An 18,226-nucleotide genomic window follows, 5' to 3' on the forward strand; every position below is an offset into this window, starting at 1 on the left:
AGGGTGTAGAAACCAACATTTCTCCTTAGTATGGTTCTTCCTCTTACAATGCTCACATCCTCCGTTTGGCTTCCGATCTTCTTGCTTGAAGACTCCTTTGTTGGCCGTGACTAGCTCCCCCTTACTGCTAAACAAGCCGAGAGAGCCTTGTTCTTTTTGTATCTGTGCACACACATCATCAAGACTTGGGAGCTTGTCTGACCTTAGGATGTGCTTTATGAGGTCGTTGAAGGTAGGGTTGAGGGTGAGAAGTAGGGCAAAGACTTTACCTTGTTCCCTTCGTTCGTTGAGTATGGCCGGGTCCTATAATTTGGGATCATGATCACCATGTCCGTACAGCCGCCGTCCGTACAACCATGACCGGGCTGTCCGTACAACCATGACCGGGCCGTCCGTACAATCCTTACCGGGCCATTCATACCATCTCAAGTGGAAGCCCAAGAAAAGCCTTCCATGACTTGTGTGAGACTCAAATCAAACCTCTAGATCCTTCCCAAGGTTACCGTTGGCGACTTGATGCAAGTGGGAAGGGAGAAGTCAACTAATTAGTCACATGTGTAGTTAAGGGTTGTATAGGTCGCTTTCACTATGTAAAAACGTGTAGCATCTTGTAGAATATTCCTCTAGCTTATGTCTATATTAGGTGAGTACCCATGAACTAAATCAAGCAAGAAAGTTTCTTTCTTCTTCTACACTTTGTCACTTACACTCTCTCTCTCTCCCTCTCGTGGACTCACTCAACCAAACACAAACTCTCTTGTTATACACACTCGATCTTCTTATTCTCTTTTGTGTCTAAACTTACATGGTATCAGAGCCATTTAGTTCCTAACTCTGAATCTCTCACCCACCTCATACTTCCGCTTCATCTCTCGTTCATTCTCTGTTTCGACTTAAGAGACATCTCTCTTTAACTGTTGGATAATAGCATTGACCAGCGGACAAAACTCCATGGAAGGCACCAAGACCTTGATTGTTCCAGTTACTCTCAAAGGAGAGAACTATTTGTTGTGGGCAAGAACCACAAAGACGGCTCTATGTGGCCGAGGGCTTTGGACCCATATTACCACAAAGGAGGCTCCCAAGGAAGAGCCTACCCAAGACGGCAAAGAAGCAGTCACTAGCGGCGAAGACAAGTGGTTCCAAGAGGACCAAAGTGTGCTTGCCATCATCCAGAACTCCCTTGATGCTCCAATACTCGAAGCCTACTCTTACTGTGAAACGGCTAAGGATCTGTGGGACACACTACAAAATGTGTTCGGTAACACTACCAATTTAAACCGAGTCTTTGAGATCAAGAGAGCCATCAACAACCTAAGCCAAGAGGAAATGGAGTTCACCAAACACTTTGGGAAGTTTCGGTCTCTTTGGGCAGAGCTTGAGATGCTTAGGCCGGCTACACTTGATCCGGCCATCTTGAACGAGAGGCGCGAGCAAGACAAGGTGTTCGGCCTCATCCTCACGCTAAACCCATCCTACAACGACCTCATCAAACATATATTGAGGTCAGACAAGCTCCCTAGCCTAGAGGACGTGTGCAGCCAGATTCAAAAGGAACATGGTTCCATGGGGCTGTTTGGAAGCAAGGGGGAGCTTATAACCGCTAACAAGGCTGATGGAGCAACCGCAAACAAGGGCTACTACCGACGACAAGAACCCTCCAGTATGCAACCATTGTAAGAAGCCGGGCCACTTCAAGAATCAGTGTTGGATTCTCCACCCACATCTCCGAGCCAGCCGGTCTATGAACAACCGTGGGGCACCAAGAGCTCATCAAGCGACTGTGGAGCCGCTGAGCGCCGAGTCAAACCAACAATTCTCTGACCTGAACGGAACCGCCCTGGCAGCCAACACTGACCTTGTGAGGAAGTCTGACCTCGACGCTCTCATTAAGGCCCTCAAAGAAAACTCCGGTAACTCCTATCTTGCTCTAAATCAAACTAAACCGCTTATAGTTGATTCTGGTACATCATATCATATGATTAGTGATTCTAGGTTGATCAGTGATATTAAACCTGCTAATGGTAATGTTGTGATAGCTAATGGTGAAAAGTACCAGTTAAGGGCATAGGGAAGTTGAAATTATTTGATAAGGAAACTAAAGCCTTGTATATGCCAAATTTCACATCTAACTTACTATCAGTTAAGAGAGCCACCACTGATTTAAATTGTTATGCAATATTTGGTCCTAACAAGGTTCATTTTCAGGATATTGAGACAAGTAAAGTTCTTGGCCAAGGAGGTTCCAAGGATGACCTTTATGTGCTTGAGGACTTGAACCTATCTTCTTCTTCTGCATCTTGTTTTAATTCGGTTATTATTAAACCTAGTGATTCTATTTTACATGCTAGGCTAGGACATCCTCACACTAGAGCTTTAAATCTGATGTTTCCTAATATTTCTTTTAAAAATGATGAGTGTGAGGCTTGTATTCTTGGTAAACATTGCAAATCTGTTTTTCCTAAGTCTATTACCATTTATGAAAATTGTTTTGATTTGGTTCATTCTGATGTTTGGACATCACCTTGCCTATCTAGAGAAAATCAAAAGTATTTTGTCACCTTGAAGCTTTTATTAGTTTTCAAAAGTATGTGACTAACCATTACAATGCTAAGATCAAAATCTTAAGGTCAGACAATGGTGGTGAATATACTAGTCATGCCTTCAAACAACACTTGACCAACCATGGAATCATTCATCAAACCAGCTGTCCTTATACTCCACAACAAAATGGTGTGGCCGAACGAAAGAACAGACATCTAATGGAAGTCGCCCGGTCCATGATGTTTCACACCAACGTTCCTCGGAGGTTTTGGGGAGACGCAGTCCTTCCAGCCTGCTATCTCATTAACCGGATCCCTACAAAGATTCTACAAGATCTCTCGCCATTTGAGGTATTGAACAAAGAAAAACCTACATTTGATCACTTACGAGTATTTGGGTGTACTTGCTTTGTGTTGAGACCAAGTGAGTTACGCGATAAACTTGAGGCCAAAAGCACCAAAGCAATGTTCATCGGCTATTCGACTACACAAAAGGGGTATAAATGCTATGATCATGAAGCCAAAAGGGTTGTAGTCTCTCGGGATGTGAAGTTCTTGGAGTCTCAAGGGTCCTATAGTAAGAAAAATTGGGAAGACCTATGAGACTTATCAAACTCTGCATCCGATCGGGCAATGAACCTCCGGATCATCCTCGAACGGCTAGGCGTCTCAAACGATCGGGATGCCCCTAGTTCACCCGAGCCAAATCCACCACGAGAGCCTGAGCCACCTATAGAAAGCAGCCCCAGCGAGTCTAACAATCAATCCACACCACTGGCTCCATCCCATCATGAAACAACTCACCCGGAGAATCTTGAGGATGCGGTTCATCTGGAAGAGACCATGGAGCAACATGACAGTGGAAACGAAGATGATGGCCTTGAGGAAGTTATCCCCCTGAGACGTAGCCAAAGACTCAAGTTCCCACCATCTCACTGGCAAAACACGCGAGTGTACTACAACAATGCTGCCGTAGCTCACCCGATTCAAGCCATGTGCACGTTAGCCCATTTACCGGAAGAACACAAAGCCTTTCTCACTCAAGTTGATAGAAAGTAAAAACAACTAGAACAAGATACTAAATGCAAACAGAACAGACAAATTAAAGCTATAATGAAACTAGAACAGAGATAGACACTATGCTAATGAACTAATGCAGGACAAGTAATGAATAGGAAACTACGTGAATGCAATGGAAATGAAACAGGAATGAAACAAGATAATCACAAATCAAAAACACAAGTTCTGGGGATGAACTCGAGCAGCACTCGACCGAGTGTAGGTCGAGTACGTGGTCGAGCTAGACTTAAACGTGAAAACAGAGCAACACAAGAAAAACAGAGCAATGCTAAAACTAATCAAACAACAAGCAAGCAATGATATTTAGACTAAGATTTCAATAAACAAAGAAGGCCTTGAGGAGGGATTCATGGGCTGAGCTAATCATTGTGGTTATCTAACTTGGTCAACAAATCTCAAGCAAACATTGAGCTGATCTCTAGACATACTATTCTAAGACATGTTTAATCCACTCTCATGGTAAGAAACAATCAAACCTATGCATTTCTAGACTTGTTCTCACAAAGAAAAGAATCTACACAAGCAGGCATTAAGCAATACATCTCAAACCAAACAAGACTTCTAATCTCTTAGCAAGCCTAATGGTAAGCTCTAGATCTAGCCTTATCTATGCTCCTTAGACATTGGTGTGATGCTAAGATGCTTGAAATCAAACCCTACCTTCTCAGATATAGGATCAGCATTAAGATCATCTAGCCTAGAAGAGATCTACAACAATCAAGTTTGACCAAATCAAACAAACCACAAGATCAACCCAGCCTAACCCATCCTCAAGGTCCTAAACAAACTACTCACAAGAACACATGGTGACATATGTCAAAAACCCAGAAAATAATGAAACTTGCATCATTAGAAAGATGAAACAGAGATCTACAATATTGATGAAGGAATAAAACTCGAAATCTTAATACTTTGAAAGTTATGAAACAAACAAAATATAAGAATCTAGTCTCTCTCTCAAACAAGTACAAAATCTAAAATAAAAGAAAAGTGCAAAAGGAATAAAATCTAAAAAAAGGTAAAAACTAGGTTTTAGACTCTCTAAAAAGCTGGACTCTCTAAAAAGCTGGACTCTTTGGTGGCTGCAGGTACAAGGGCTTTTTATAGGAGATGAGGTGGAAGCCCTAAAAATACAAAAAGTCAAAGCAGTCAACGACTCGGTCAACTCGACCACTGCTCGGTCGAGTGGCTGGTCGAGCTGGCTTCTCTCGTGCATTCTCCACTCGGTCGAGTCCTTCTCAGCACACGGTCGAGTGGTGGTCGAGTGGTGCGGTCGAGTTGGACTCCGGACATTGATTCTACAGCCTTAACTCTCTTGTTTTCTCCTCAGGATTGCTTCACTTCTCCTCAGCATTGCTTCCATGCTCCTTAAGCTCCAAAATCACCTGTTTATGCATGAAAAGATGCAAATGCAATGCAACTATACTCTAATGCATGATTAGTCCTAAAGCTACACAATAATGGCCTAAATGGATAGCAAAAGATGCAAAAGTTGTGAATAAACCAAGGGAAAACAAGGTAAAATATATGAACATCAACACCCCCAAACTTAGTCTTTGCTTGCCCTCAAGCAGATAATCAAGAAAAAAGAAGGTAGGTGAGGTTTGAAAGTGGGATCTCAGCTCCTAAAGCTTGCAAATAGATTATCTAGAATCAATGTCCAAGTTACTATACTATGATGCAAGTTGAATGAGCTATACTTAAAGACTTTAGACAAGCATATCACAACCTTCACTGATTTGAGCCTTAGACATCCACATGCATTCAAATCAACCATTTCCTTTAACATTCATTAATCAAGAACATGAATCAATTCTATGCAATGCTTAAACTCATTTGGCTTGGCAGTAAAAGGTTTAGAGACAATGATGGTCTCTTTTTAGAGTAGGGCTTATCAATATCAAGGTTCTCTCATAAAAAATGGATTGAGCTTTAGAAGAATGCTAAAGGTAAGAACACTTAGACACATACAAGAACAAAAACTTGTCTTCCCAAAGGCACCCAAAGTGTTTATCCTATCAATATAAACCCAATTGGTCCTAGTGCTACCCTTTAACTTCTTTTCTTCTTTTTCACCCTTTTCTCTTTTGGTTTTAAAGTCTTAGGAGAGGTTTCTTATTTGATCTTTCTAGTGGAATGGGGGATTTTTACTTATTTGCTATGGTTCTCTTTTCTTCTTATTCTTAAGACATATAAGCATTTTGCTAGACTTCTCTTTTCTTTCTTTCTTTTCTTTAACTAGAACCATCTTTAAACAACCTTATTCTTCCCATTCTTTCACTAGACTTTAAATTTACTTAAACACATTCCCCTCCTAAAGACTCTAACCTTTTCTTTCTCTTTTTCCTCTTTTCTTTTCATGACAGCCAAGTCCCAAACCCAACAAGTGAACCACCTAGTCCTATCTAGTTTGAAAAATGCAAACTAGAACTACACAAGGCTTTACTCTTGTCAGTTCAAACCTAACACTTTCTACCAAGCTCAATCCCAAAAATAGGCCTCACACACACAAGAATAAACATGGCTTAAAAGAAGGTTTGGTTTAGGGGTAGGGGAACTAATTCTTAATGAGGAAATCAGCTACTTGGATCAACAAGAGTGGTAAAAAGGAAGAAGATGATCCAAATATGTATGTGGTATCCATGAGTTTAAAGCATTGCACACATTGATAATTGAAAGTCAATATTAGGTTCTTATAAATAGGAAATGGTTTCAAATCTCAACATGCTTCAATTTAGACCAAATGCAATGTAGGAATTCAAGGCTTGGTTCAATCTTATTCTAACCACTCAACTAGCATCAAAGTACTATTAACTTGGGCATTGATCCTAGTATAGTGAATAAACAAGCTAACAAGGGAATACTCATCATAGATCCCTAATGCAAATACTATACAATCCTACATGAAACATGCTAAACAAGATCCTAATGTGCAGTGCAAACAACATGAACACTCTTTTTTTTATAAAGATTTTTGCAAAAATTTTCAATTTTTTAGGGTTTTTCTATGCCTTAGATGCTATGCAAGTATTAACATGATTATGCTAAAAATTTGAAATAAGAATCACAAAACACAATGTCAAATGCTATCTCAAACCCTCCCCCAAACTTAAATCACACAGTCCCTGTGTGAAAGAAATTTGATTGAGGATTCAAGATGAAAAACAAAAAACAAAACACAATGTCAAATGCAATGATATCTACAAGGGAAAGTGATAGTGGTACCTTAGGGATTGTGGAAGTAGTTGTCCACATCCATCTGCATGCTGTCATAGGAGTAGTTGGGGTCTTGTTGGTGACTTGGAGGTGCTCGAGTGGGGGGGTCGAGCTGGACCATGAGTGTCAAAATGTTGACCTTGCTGCTGGTAGAACTGCTGGTAGAGTGCTGGATCCATGAAGTACTGGAGTGGGATGGGAGGGTAACCTTGATATCCTGGATAAGCAGCTGGAGGTGGGAAGCCATAGGTTGATCTGGGCTGGAACTCGGCTGAGTGCATTGGAGGTGCTCGGTCGAGTGGGTGCTCGAGTGACCCGGTCGAGTACCTTGAAAATGGTTGTTCTCGGGTACTTGAGCTCCTCTTCCTCTGATTTGGCTCATACATTGAGGCCCTAGCTGGTTCCACAGGGTTCGCAACTCTAGAAAGTGTTCTAGTTGAGCTACTCCTCCTCAAAGGGCTTGATGGTGTAGGTGAAGAATTCCCACTCTTCAACTCAGCAATCTCCTTCTTTAAGCCCTTGATGGACTTAGCCATGTTGGTCACCTTCTTCTTCAGCTTATCAAACCTCTTCCCATGCCATTTGTTCCATTTTTGCAGAAGGGTTAATCTCTTGGTAGCCTCCCTCACTCCTCTACTATCTCTTGGGTTGAGCTCATAATCCTCAAAGTAAAATTGCTCCTCCCCATCAGCCATTTGCACATCTCCAGCTTCATCAACTCTAAGTTGAACTATCCCATCAAACAAATGCTCCTCAGCTGGCCAAAAGTCAATGTTGGCTCCTTCTTGAATGGTGGTGAGCTCTTGGTTAGGCAAAATCAGTTGCTTTTTCCCAAGTGTTGGAAGTTCAAAGTTGAAAATGTGATTCCCTTGATGCATCTCCTTGGCTAGGATGAGAGTAGAGGTGAGGTAGCTAGAGTCAATCCATCTTGGTGAAACCCTTTCTCCTCTAAGTGGAACCTTAGCAGCTTGTAGGATTGGAGTAATGATGCCTCCAATGGTTAGTGCTCCTCTTGATCCTTTGTTCTCCAACTTACCTACCCAAATTCTCAAGTAAATCATGTGGTCAATGAGCACCATTGCTAGGTCAGTCTCCACAGTGCTCCCAAGAATGATGGTACCATTTCTTGCTTGGAAGATGACTCCATTGAGAGCCAAATCAATCATCTTTAGCTCCCCCTCATTAATGTTCCCAGTTTCCTTCCTAGCAAAGAAGGTGTTGGCAAGAGCTTTGTGGAAGTACCTTAGGACTGGGCTCCTTATCCTTGAACTCTTGGAATTGGAGGATGAGTAGTATTTGTTGTCCCCAATGGTTTCCCACACAGCATAGAGCTCTTCTCTTGGAATCATCAAACTCCTATTGCTCCCAACCTCAAAACCAAACACATTGGCTATCTTCTTCATTGAAAGTTCATACCTTTTCCCCTTGATTGTGAAAGCAATGTGACGAGCTCCAAACTCAGGATCCTTCCTTGCATATGTATGCAGCTTGACTGTGGCTAGAAACTCACAACTCTCTTCTTTGTAGCCCTCCATGCAAAGCCCCATAAACTTGGTTAGGTTGCTCTTCTCAAAGAGATACTCCACATCTTCACCAATGGCTAGCTTCTCCATGGTTTCCTTGTGTGGATATTTAGTCCCTAAGAACTCCATTCTCATGAAAGCATCATAGAGTTACCTCTTTGACAACCCACAGGACTCAGCTTCTCCATCATCCTCTATCTCTTCTTTTTCACTTTCTCCCTCACTCTCATTCTCACTCTCCTCTTGTTCAACCTCAACTGCTGGCCTCTTCCCTTTGGCCTTGTGTCTCCTCATGAACTCATTGAGAGTTGACTCCCTTTCCTCCTCACTTTCAGTCCTCTCAGGATCTTCCTCAACTCTCTCTCTCCTTGGACACGGCATCTGGCTCGATCGGCTGCTCGAACCACCACTCGGTCGAGTGCATGATCGAGTGGGGCGTCGAGTGGCCCTTCGAGTTTCTCCTCTTGATTCAAGGCTAGCATCATGACGTTCCATGGAGATTGCAGCGGTTTGTTGAGACTTCCTAGTGATTCTTGAAGACATTTTTCAAATAGAACTGAAGGGAATAGACTCAAAGCTCAAAGTTAATAGGTTAGTGAACCAAAAACTTGAAAGAACTAAGCTTGAGCAAAAGATAAGCTATGAGAGAGACTTTAAAACTTGAATTCAATGGTTTTGAGCAAATGAGAGAATGTGAGAGGTATAATTTCGTGCAAGGTCTATATAAAGAAGCTAAGGGGACAAAGAGACAAGGGTGGAGCGTCCATACCATTCAAATTTGAAATGGGAATCTTTGACCTGCTTTTTGTTGCCACTCGACCCCACACTCGACTGTACACGGTCGAGCACCTTGACCAAACTTTGAAATTTCAAAATTTTTCTTCTTGTTCTTCCCTCCACTTGATCGTTCTAGCGATTTGAAGATCAAATGGGCCTCAATTCCTTTCCACCTCGGTCGAGTACCTCTCTTGGGTAGGTCGAGTGGGCTTGCGAGTCTCCTTCTCCAAGTCTAATTCCCTCCTTACCCAACTACATTCTCACCTAAAGGCCTGTCCAACACAAATATAAAAGAAAACACATCAAAACTACAAGGAAAATAAACCATATTTACAAAGGATACCTTAGGGACTTCCTCCCTAGTGAGCTTGTTTAAAGTCACTAAGCTTGACTTTGATTTCCTTCTTAGACTTGATCTAGATACCAAGGAGGTGATGAAATCCTCCCTGGAACCTCTTGGTCACTGTGAAGTTGATCCTTGATCACCTCACCCTTAGCACACAAACCATGTTTCTTCTTGATTTTGAGCCTTGGTCTTGCCTTCCTTAAGGACCTCTTGTTCAGCTTAAATTGAAGATCCTCAACCATACTAGTCAACTCTTGAACTGACCTCTTAAGCTTTTCCACAGAATCATCTTGAAAGGAGAGCTTAACCTTTGGAGTAGCTTCACCACTTGAACCTTCTTGACCCCCTTTGTCCTTGATAGTAAAAGGTTGATCATCAATGGTAGGAAGGTTGGTTGGGTTATAGATGTTAAACTTCATGGCTATATCTTCAGCAATGTTCAAGGTCACAAGACCCTCTTTGACATCAATAACTGCTCCAATAGTGGCTATGAATGGCCTTCCAAGAATGATTGGATCTTCAGGTTCCTTGTCCATCTCCAACACCACAAAATCAGTGTGAACCCTTGCCTTCCCTATCTTGACTGGGACATTCTCCAACCTTCCAACTATCTCCTTTTTTGACCCATCAGCTAAACATATATGAAGGTTGGTGGACTTGAAATCAGTTCTCCCAATCTTTTGTGCTATGGAGTATGGCATCACACTTGTTGAAGCTCCCAAATCACAAAGGCATTGGTTGTAGTGAAGATAGCTAAGTGTGCACGGCAGATAGAATGGACCTGGATCCTTAAGCTTGATTGGAATGATAACTCCTCCAAGGTCCTCAAGATCCTTCTCATCCTGAGCTTCAGCCTTCTTCTTTGACAAATCAAGCAAAAAGTCTTTGTAGAGAGGATATGGATCATACTGTTCCAAGGCAGGTCCTCTCTCTTCTTCTTGGTAAGCAATGGTGATCTCTTGTATGGCCAACACTTCCTCAACCACAGCTTCTTCCTTTAAAACCCTCTCTTCTTCTTGTTGCTTAGCCATCATCTCCTTTCTCTCAATGATTTCCCTAAGCTCCTTAATCTTTTGTGCTTTGAAACGTCCTGGGAATGGAAGAGGTGGCTTGTAAGCAGGAGGAGTGTACTTAGCAGGCTTGACAGCTTCTGAGTCTGCAACTCGATCAACCACTCGAGCATGCACTCGATCGAGTGGCTGTTCGAGTACTTGGTCGAGTGCAATAACGAACTCCAGTTGCTTTGCACAAACGTCACTTGGGGCTTCAGTAACTAATGAATTCCCCCAAACTTGGACTTCACTGTCCTCAGTGACTTCCCCATCAGAGATATGAATGGCTTTTGCAGTGAACTCCCTTGGATTTTGCACAGCTTTTCCAGGGAGTTGGTTGGGTTTAGGAGCTGAAGTAGAGGCAATGTTACTTTTCATGTACTTCATTCTGGAGTTGAGACCTTCAAACTTCATGTTCAGATCATTGTACTGTGATGTGAGCCTTTGATTCAACTCAGCAAACTGCTTGGCTTCCTCAATCTTGCCTTGTGTTTGCCCAATCAACAATTGTTACATCATTGCTCTTAAGTCTTGTTCCTGGCCTTGGTTAGTCTGAAACCCTGGTGGGGGACACAATTGGGGCTGGAACACTTGGTGTTGTTGCTTGGGGATGTAGTTTTGTTGCTGTTGAGGTTTAGGAGGTGGATAGACCTGGTCTTGAGGGTTGGCCACATTGGTGCTCCTATAAGAGAGATTGTTGTTCTTGAAACCTCCTTGGTTGTAGCCTTTGAATCCTCCCTGGTTTTGCATGTAGCACAACTCAGCAAATTCAGGCACCCCCTCTTGAACTGGAGCTTCCTCTTCACCAATGAAGTGAATGGACTTGGACTGGCTGAGGAGTATCTTGTCAAGCTTCTCATTGACCATCTTCAAATCCTTCTTATACTTGTCCTCTTGATCAGTTGAGGAGCTCCTTATGGTCCTATCATAGTCCTCATTATAATTGCCATCAGATTGAGCAAGATTCTCAACTAATTCCCATCCTTCTTCCACATTCTTGTTGAGGAAGTTGCCATTAGAGGCTGTGTCAAGAAGCATTCTTATCTTGGGAAGCACTCCTCTATACAAGGTGCTTAGAAGTGACTCATTGCTGAAGCCATGGTGAGGACATTGAGTTTGGAATCCTTTAAACCTCTCCCAAGCTTCACAAAAGCTCTCATTATTCCTTTGAGCAAACCCAGAAATCTCATTCCTCATCCTAGCAGTCCTTGCATTGGAGAAGAACTTGGCCAGAAAAGCTTTCTTGCATGCATCCCATGTGGTGATAGCTCCAGTAGGAAGAGTCTTCTCCCAAAGGTGAGCTTTGTCTCCAAGAGAAAATGGGAAGAGCCTTAATTTGAATCCATCTTCACTCACTCCATTGATCTTTGTGAGGCCACAGATTCTGTCAAACTCATCAAGGTGATCTAGTGGATCCTCCATTGGCAACCCATGAAACTTGTTTGCTTGTATCATTGAGATCAATCCACTCTTGATCTCAAAGTTATTGTTTGCTACTGAAGGTGGCACAATTCCAGCCCTTTGGTTGTGGCTATTGGGTGCATCTCCTGCACCAATGTGCCTTGGTCTTTGCTCATGGATAACTTGTTGCTCCATGATGTCTTGACCTTGTTGTTGTTGAACTACTCTTCCTTGCTTATGTCTCAAACCCTTTTGTAGCCTGTGGATGTTGTCAATAGGCTGATGAAGACTGTCTTTGCCTTTTGACCTTGTGTGCATCAACAAACTCTACTACAGACTCGAACAGGTACACGGTCGAGCGCAGGCTCGAGTGGGTAGTCGAGTCGACTGGGAAGTAATGGCTAATTGTATCCGGCTTCTGGCTCGATCAAGTGTTCGATCACAGCTCGGTCGAGTGGTGGTCGAGTAGGTGGTCGAGTGGGTACCTGAAACACAAAACAGCCAAGCAAAGGTAGATTCGAGTTCAGTAACTTCACAAGTGTTTAAACGAACTTAATCTTAGACTAATAATGATCCTAAATGTCACAAAACACACTCAAATGGGCAACGACGCCAAATTGAAACTGACTTTCTTTGTGGTGTATGAAAGAAAGATGTATGGAATGATGATGTATGGAATGAATAGAAGTCAGGGTGTTTCAATTCCCCTTATGCAGTTGCAGTATAAGAGGTGTCAATCCTATCTGAGTGATTGTGAACAATTAAGATGTGCATATGAGTCGAAGTCAAGCCAATTGTAAAGATTGTTTGTCACTAACAATCCTAAAATGAGATATGAAATGCAGAAAGTAAAAACAACTAGAACAAGATACTAAATGCAAACAGAACAGACAAATTAAAGCTATAATGAAACTAGAACAGAGATAGACACTACGCTAATGAACTAATGCAGGACAAGTAATGAATAGGAAACTACGTGAATGCAATGGAAATGAAACACGAATGAAACAAGATAATCACAAATCAAAAACACAAGTTCTGGGGATGAACTCGAGCAGCACTCAACCGAGTGTAGGTCGAGTACGTGGTCGAGTTAGACTTAAACGTGAAAACAGAGCAACACAAGAAAAACAGAGCAATGCTAAAACTAATCAAACAACAAGCAAGCAATGATATTTAGACTAAGATTTCAATAAACAAAGAAGGCCTTGAGGAGGGATTCATGGGCTGAGCTAATCATTGTGGTTATCTAACTTGGTCAACAAATCTCAAGCAAACATTGAGCTGATCTCTAGACATACTATTCTAAGACATGTTTAATCCACTCTCATGGCAAGAAACAGTCAAACCTATGCATTTCTAGACTTGTTCTCACAAAGAAAAGAATCTACACAAGCAGGCATTAAGCAATACATCTCAAACCAAACAAGACTTCTAATCTCTTAGCAAGCCTAATGGTAAGCTCTAGATCTAGCCTTATCTATGCTCCTTAGACATTGGTGTGATGCTAAGATGCTTGAAATCAAACCCTACCTTCTCAGATATAGGATCAGCATTAAGATCATCTAGCCTAGAAGAGATCTACAACAATCAAGCTTGACCAAATCAAACAAACCACAAGATCAACCCAGCCTAACCCATCCTCAAGGTCCTAAACAAACTACTCACAAGAACACATGATGAAATATGTCAAAAACCCAGAAAATAATGAAACTTGCATCATTAGAAAGATGAAACAGAGATCTACAATACTGATGAAGGAATAAAACTCGAAATATTAATACTTTGAAAGTTATGAAACAAACAAAATATAAGAATCTAGACTTTCTCTCTCAAACAAGTACAAAATCTAAAATAAAAGAAAAGTGCAAAAGGAATTAAATTTAAAAAGGTAAAAACTAGGTTTTAGACTCTCTAAAAAGCTGGACTCTCTAAAAAGCTGGACTCTTTGGTGGCTGCAGGTACAAGGGCTTTTTATAGGAGATGAGGTGGAAGCCCTAAAAATACAAAAAGTCAAAGCAGTCAACGGCTCAGTCAACTCGACCAGTGCTCGGTCGAGTGGCTGGTCGAGCTGGCTTCTCTCGTGCATTCTCCACTCGATCGAGTCCTTCTCAGCACACGGTCGAGTGGTGGTCGAGTGGTGCGGTCGAGTTGGACTCCGGACCTTGATTCTACAGCCTTAACTCTCTTGTTTTCTTCTCAGGATTGCTTCACTTCTCCTCAGCATTGCTTCCATGCTCCTTAAGCTCCAAAATCACCTGTTTATGCATGAAAAGATGCAAATGCAATGCAACTATACTCTAATGCATGATTAGTCCTAAAGCTACACAATAATGGCCTAAATGGATAGCAAAAGATGCAAAAGTTGTGAATAAACCAAGGGAAAACAAGGTAAAATATATGAACATCACCACTGGATCCCACAAACATATGAGGAAGCTAAAGACCACAAGGTATGGCGTGATGCCGCTCAAGACGAACGAATGTCCATGGAAAAAAACCACACGTGGGACAAGACTGACCTACCCAAAGGAAAGAAGGCAGTGACGTCCAAATGGATCTTCACGATCAAATATCGAAGTAACGGGGAGATTGAATGGTACAAAGCTCGTCTTATGGCAAGAGGCTTCACGCAAACGTACGGGGAGGACTATCAGGATACGTTTGCCCCGGTAGCCAAACTACACATGGTCCGTGTAGTTCTCTCTTTGGCCGTCAACTTGAAATGGGAGCTGTGGCAGATGGACGTGAAGAATGCGTTCCTACAAGGCGAACTAGAAGAAGAAGTATACATGAGACCACCACCGGGCCTAGAGGACACGGTTAGTCCCGGCAAAGTATTGAAACTCAACAAAGCGATCTATGGCCTGAAGCAATCGCCAAGGGCGTGGTACCACATGCTAAGCTCAACCTTGACCAAGCGTGGATTCAGGAGATCAGAATCTGACCACACTCTTTTCACATACCCAAGTGACCAAGGTATCATTGTCATTCTTGTATATGTTGATGATATCATCATATCTGGGAATGACACGGTAGGGATTCAAGAAACTAAGGCATATTTAAAGTCATTTTTTGATATTAAGGACCTTGGTGAGTTGAAATATTTCCTAGGGATAGAAGTGTGTCGCTCGGAAGAGGGATTATACCTATCTCAAAGAAAATATGCGATTGACCTCTTAAATGAAGTAGGAAAGCTCGGATCAAGACCGGTCACTACACCATTGGATGAGAACTACAAGGTTTGCCGTGAGGGGGAGCCCGAGGACCAACCGTTCAAGAATGTGACACAATATAGGCGGTTGGTTGGTAAGCTTATTTACTTGACCATCACTAGACCCGATATTTGTTTTGCTGTGAACCAGGCTAGTCAACATATGCAAGCTCCGAAGGTGCACCACTGGAACATAGTCAACCGGATCCTCAAGTACATTAAAGGATCGTCGGGCCAAGAAATATGGATGGGGTGCAATAACAACACGGAGCTCGTAGGATATTGTGACGCGGACTATGCCGGAGACAAAGAAGACCGTAGATCAACCAGCGGCTACTGCACCTTCCTTGGAGGCAACCTAGTAACATGGAAAAGCAAGAAGCAGAAGGTAGTGTCTCTATCAAGCGCCGAGTCCGAGTATAGAGCGATGCGCAAGCTGACTACCGAATTGATGTGGCTCAAGAACCTACTCAAAGATCTTGGAGTCGACATTATGAAGCCGATCACAATGCATTGTGATAATGAAGCAGCTATTCATATTGCAACCAACTCAGTGTTCCACGAGAGAACAAAGCACATTGAAGTTGATTGCCACAAAGTCCGAGAGAAAATCCAGCTAGGCGTAACCCTTCCTTGCCATACCGAGAGCTCCAAGCAACTAGCCGATGTTTTCACCAAGGCGGCCAGCCCTCAAGTGTGTGAGTACATACACTCAAAGCTTGGACTCATGGACCTCACCAAACCTTGATATCCTACACTCTTTTTCCCTTAAGTATAGTTTTTCCCAAGAGGTTTTCTATACTAAGGTTTTTAATGAGGTAGGTGATCAATGGTTCAAGCTTGTGTCATAGGGTCCAATGAATAAGCTTGAGGGGGAGTATAATTTGGGATCATGATCACCATGTCCGTACAGTCGCCGTCCGTACAACCATGACCGGGCCGTCCGTACAATCCTCACCGGGCCATTCATACCATCTCAAGTGGAAGCCCATGAAAAGCCTTCCATGACTTGTGTGAGACTCAAATCAAACCTCTAGATCCTTCCCAAGGTGACCGTTGGCGACTTGATGCAAGTGGGAAGGGAGAAGTCAACTAATTAGTCACATGTGTAGTTAAGGGTTGTATAGGTCGCTTTCACTATGTAAAAACGTGTAGCATCTTGTAGAATATTCCTCTAGCTTATGTCTATATTAGGTGAGTACCCATGAACTAAATCAAGCAAGAAAGTTTCTTTCTTCTTCTACACTTTGTCACTTACACTCTCTCTCTCTCCCTCTCGGGGACTCACTCAACCGAACACAAACTCTCTTGTTATACACACTCGATCTTCTTATTCTCTTTTGTGACCTAAACTTCCCAAAGTGTTTGTTAAACTCATTATCCTCTTGACTCAGGTCATTGATAGACTTCTTTACTTAGAAGACTCGGGTGAGGTTGGAGATATTGCCGAAAACATTCTTAAGTGTCTCCCATAATTCGCTACCCGTCTCCCAATACGAATAGGCTTCTAATATCGGAGCCTCAAGAGAGTTTTGAAGTATGGAGAGGACAGTTTGGTCTTCTTGAATCCACTTAGCCTCTTCTTGAAGCTTGGCCTCTTCTTCATCTTCTTTGATGGTTTCTTTTCCATCTTCTTGAGTGACTTTCTTTGGAGCTTTTCCACCTTCGATGTGGCTCCAAAGTCCGCAGCCACACAACGCGGTTTTCGTGGTTCTTGACCACAGGAGGTAGTTTACTCCCTTCAGGACAGTAGGGAGAACAAGCGGTTTGGTGTTCTCCATGGTAGTATGCTATTGACCGCCGGGTAAAGCTTTTGACCGGTGGGTAATATGAAAGAGAATAGAAAGCGAACAACAAGAGTGGAGAATCAAGACTTAGAGATTTAGAGAATGGAGTTGGTTTTGTCAAGGACAGAAACCAAGCTCTGATACCATGTTAGAATTGCGGAAATACTAAGGTAGAATTTAGAGAATAAGAAAAGAGAGAATGAAGGATAGAATACTTAAATTAGAATTGGTTTTATGTTGTTACATGGCCTAATATATATAGGCAAAGAGAACATTGCCGTTAGATACAAAAGGGAGAAGATTAGCCACTTGCTTGGGCATGTCGTGATCAATCTTAATGGTGAAAGCGACATGCCATTCCCTTGTTTGACTCGCCAAGCTTCACCACCCGAAGACACAAGTGATTCTCTATCCATGGGAGATATTTCATTCCTTCTAGATCCTTCTCCCTCATGGGCTTCTTTCTTATAAGGCCATTGCTGCTCATCTCATTCTTATTTCCCTTACAGCCTAATGGCCTACCGACCTGGCCTGTACGGACGCTTGTACGGACGTTCGTACGGAAGGCCTTATTATCAAGTCCTCGATCAATAGTCCGAACTCTTACAATTAGTCAAATGCATTGGATTCTCACACATTCTGACCCTAGAAACAGTAACAAAGCTGTTTCTACTTCAAATCAATGTTTTCTTGGTTTTAGCCTCTTTCGGGACAAAATGGGTAAAAGTGGTGTCTAAACATTCCCAATTCAACCTGAACTCTTATAATTAGTCAAATGCATTGGATTGTTACATATTTTGACCCTAGAAAATGTAACATAGCTGTTTACTGCTCTGAATCAATTTTTTCTCTGGGTTTTAGCCTGTTTTCTCTGTTTTAGCCAGTTTCGGGACAAAATGGGTGAAAGTGTTGTCTAAACACTCCAAATACATCCCGAACTCTTACAACCAGTAAAATGCATTGGATACTTACATATTCTGACCCTAGAAAAAGTAACAAAGCTGTTTATTGCTTCGAATCAATGTTTTCTCGGTTTTAGCATGTTTCGGGACAAAATCGGTAAAAGTGGTGTCTAAACACTCCAAATTCAACCCGAACTCTTATAATTAGTCAAATGCATTGCTGTTACATATTTTGACCCTAGAAAAAGTAATATAGCTGTTTACTGTTACAAATCAACAATTTCTCTCGGTTTTAGCCTGTTTTCTCTGTTTAAGCCTGTTTTGGAATAAAACGGGTTTAAGTGTTGTCTAAAAATTCCAAATTCATCCCGAACTGTTACAGTTA

The 18,226-nt window shown here is 42.2% G+C and overlaps 1 non-coding gene and 1 pseudogene across 1 annotated transcript; both read left to right on the forward strand.

Annotated features, from left to right (window-relative positions):
* The first annotated feature begins 951 nt into the window (after positions 1-951).
* LOC147922731 (uncharacterized) lies at positions 952-2,071 on the forward strand (annotated as a pseudogene).
* Positions 2,072-11,630: 9,559 nt separating this feature from the next.
* LOC147922732 (small nucleolar RNA R71) lies at positions 11,631-11,737 on the forward strand. Its single transcript, XR_015589857.1, has one exon. It is a non-coding gene; the product is annotated as a small nucleolar RNA R71 (small nucleolar RNA).
* The last annotated feature ends 6,489 nt before the right edge of the window (positions 11,738-18,226 follow it).

The sequence above is a fragment of the Camelina sativa genome, chromosome 18, assembly GCF_030686135.1.
Source record: "Camelina sativa cultivar CO46 ecotype springtype chromosome 18, ASM3068613v1".
Lineage (NCBI taxonomy): Eukaryota > Viridiplantae > Streptophyta > Magnoliopsida > Brassicales > Brassicaceae > Camelina > Camelina sativa.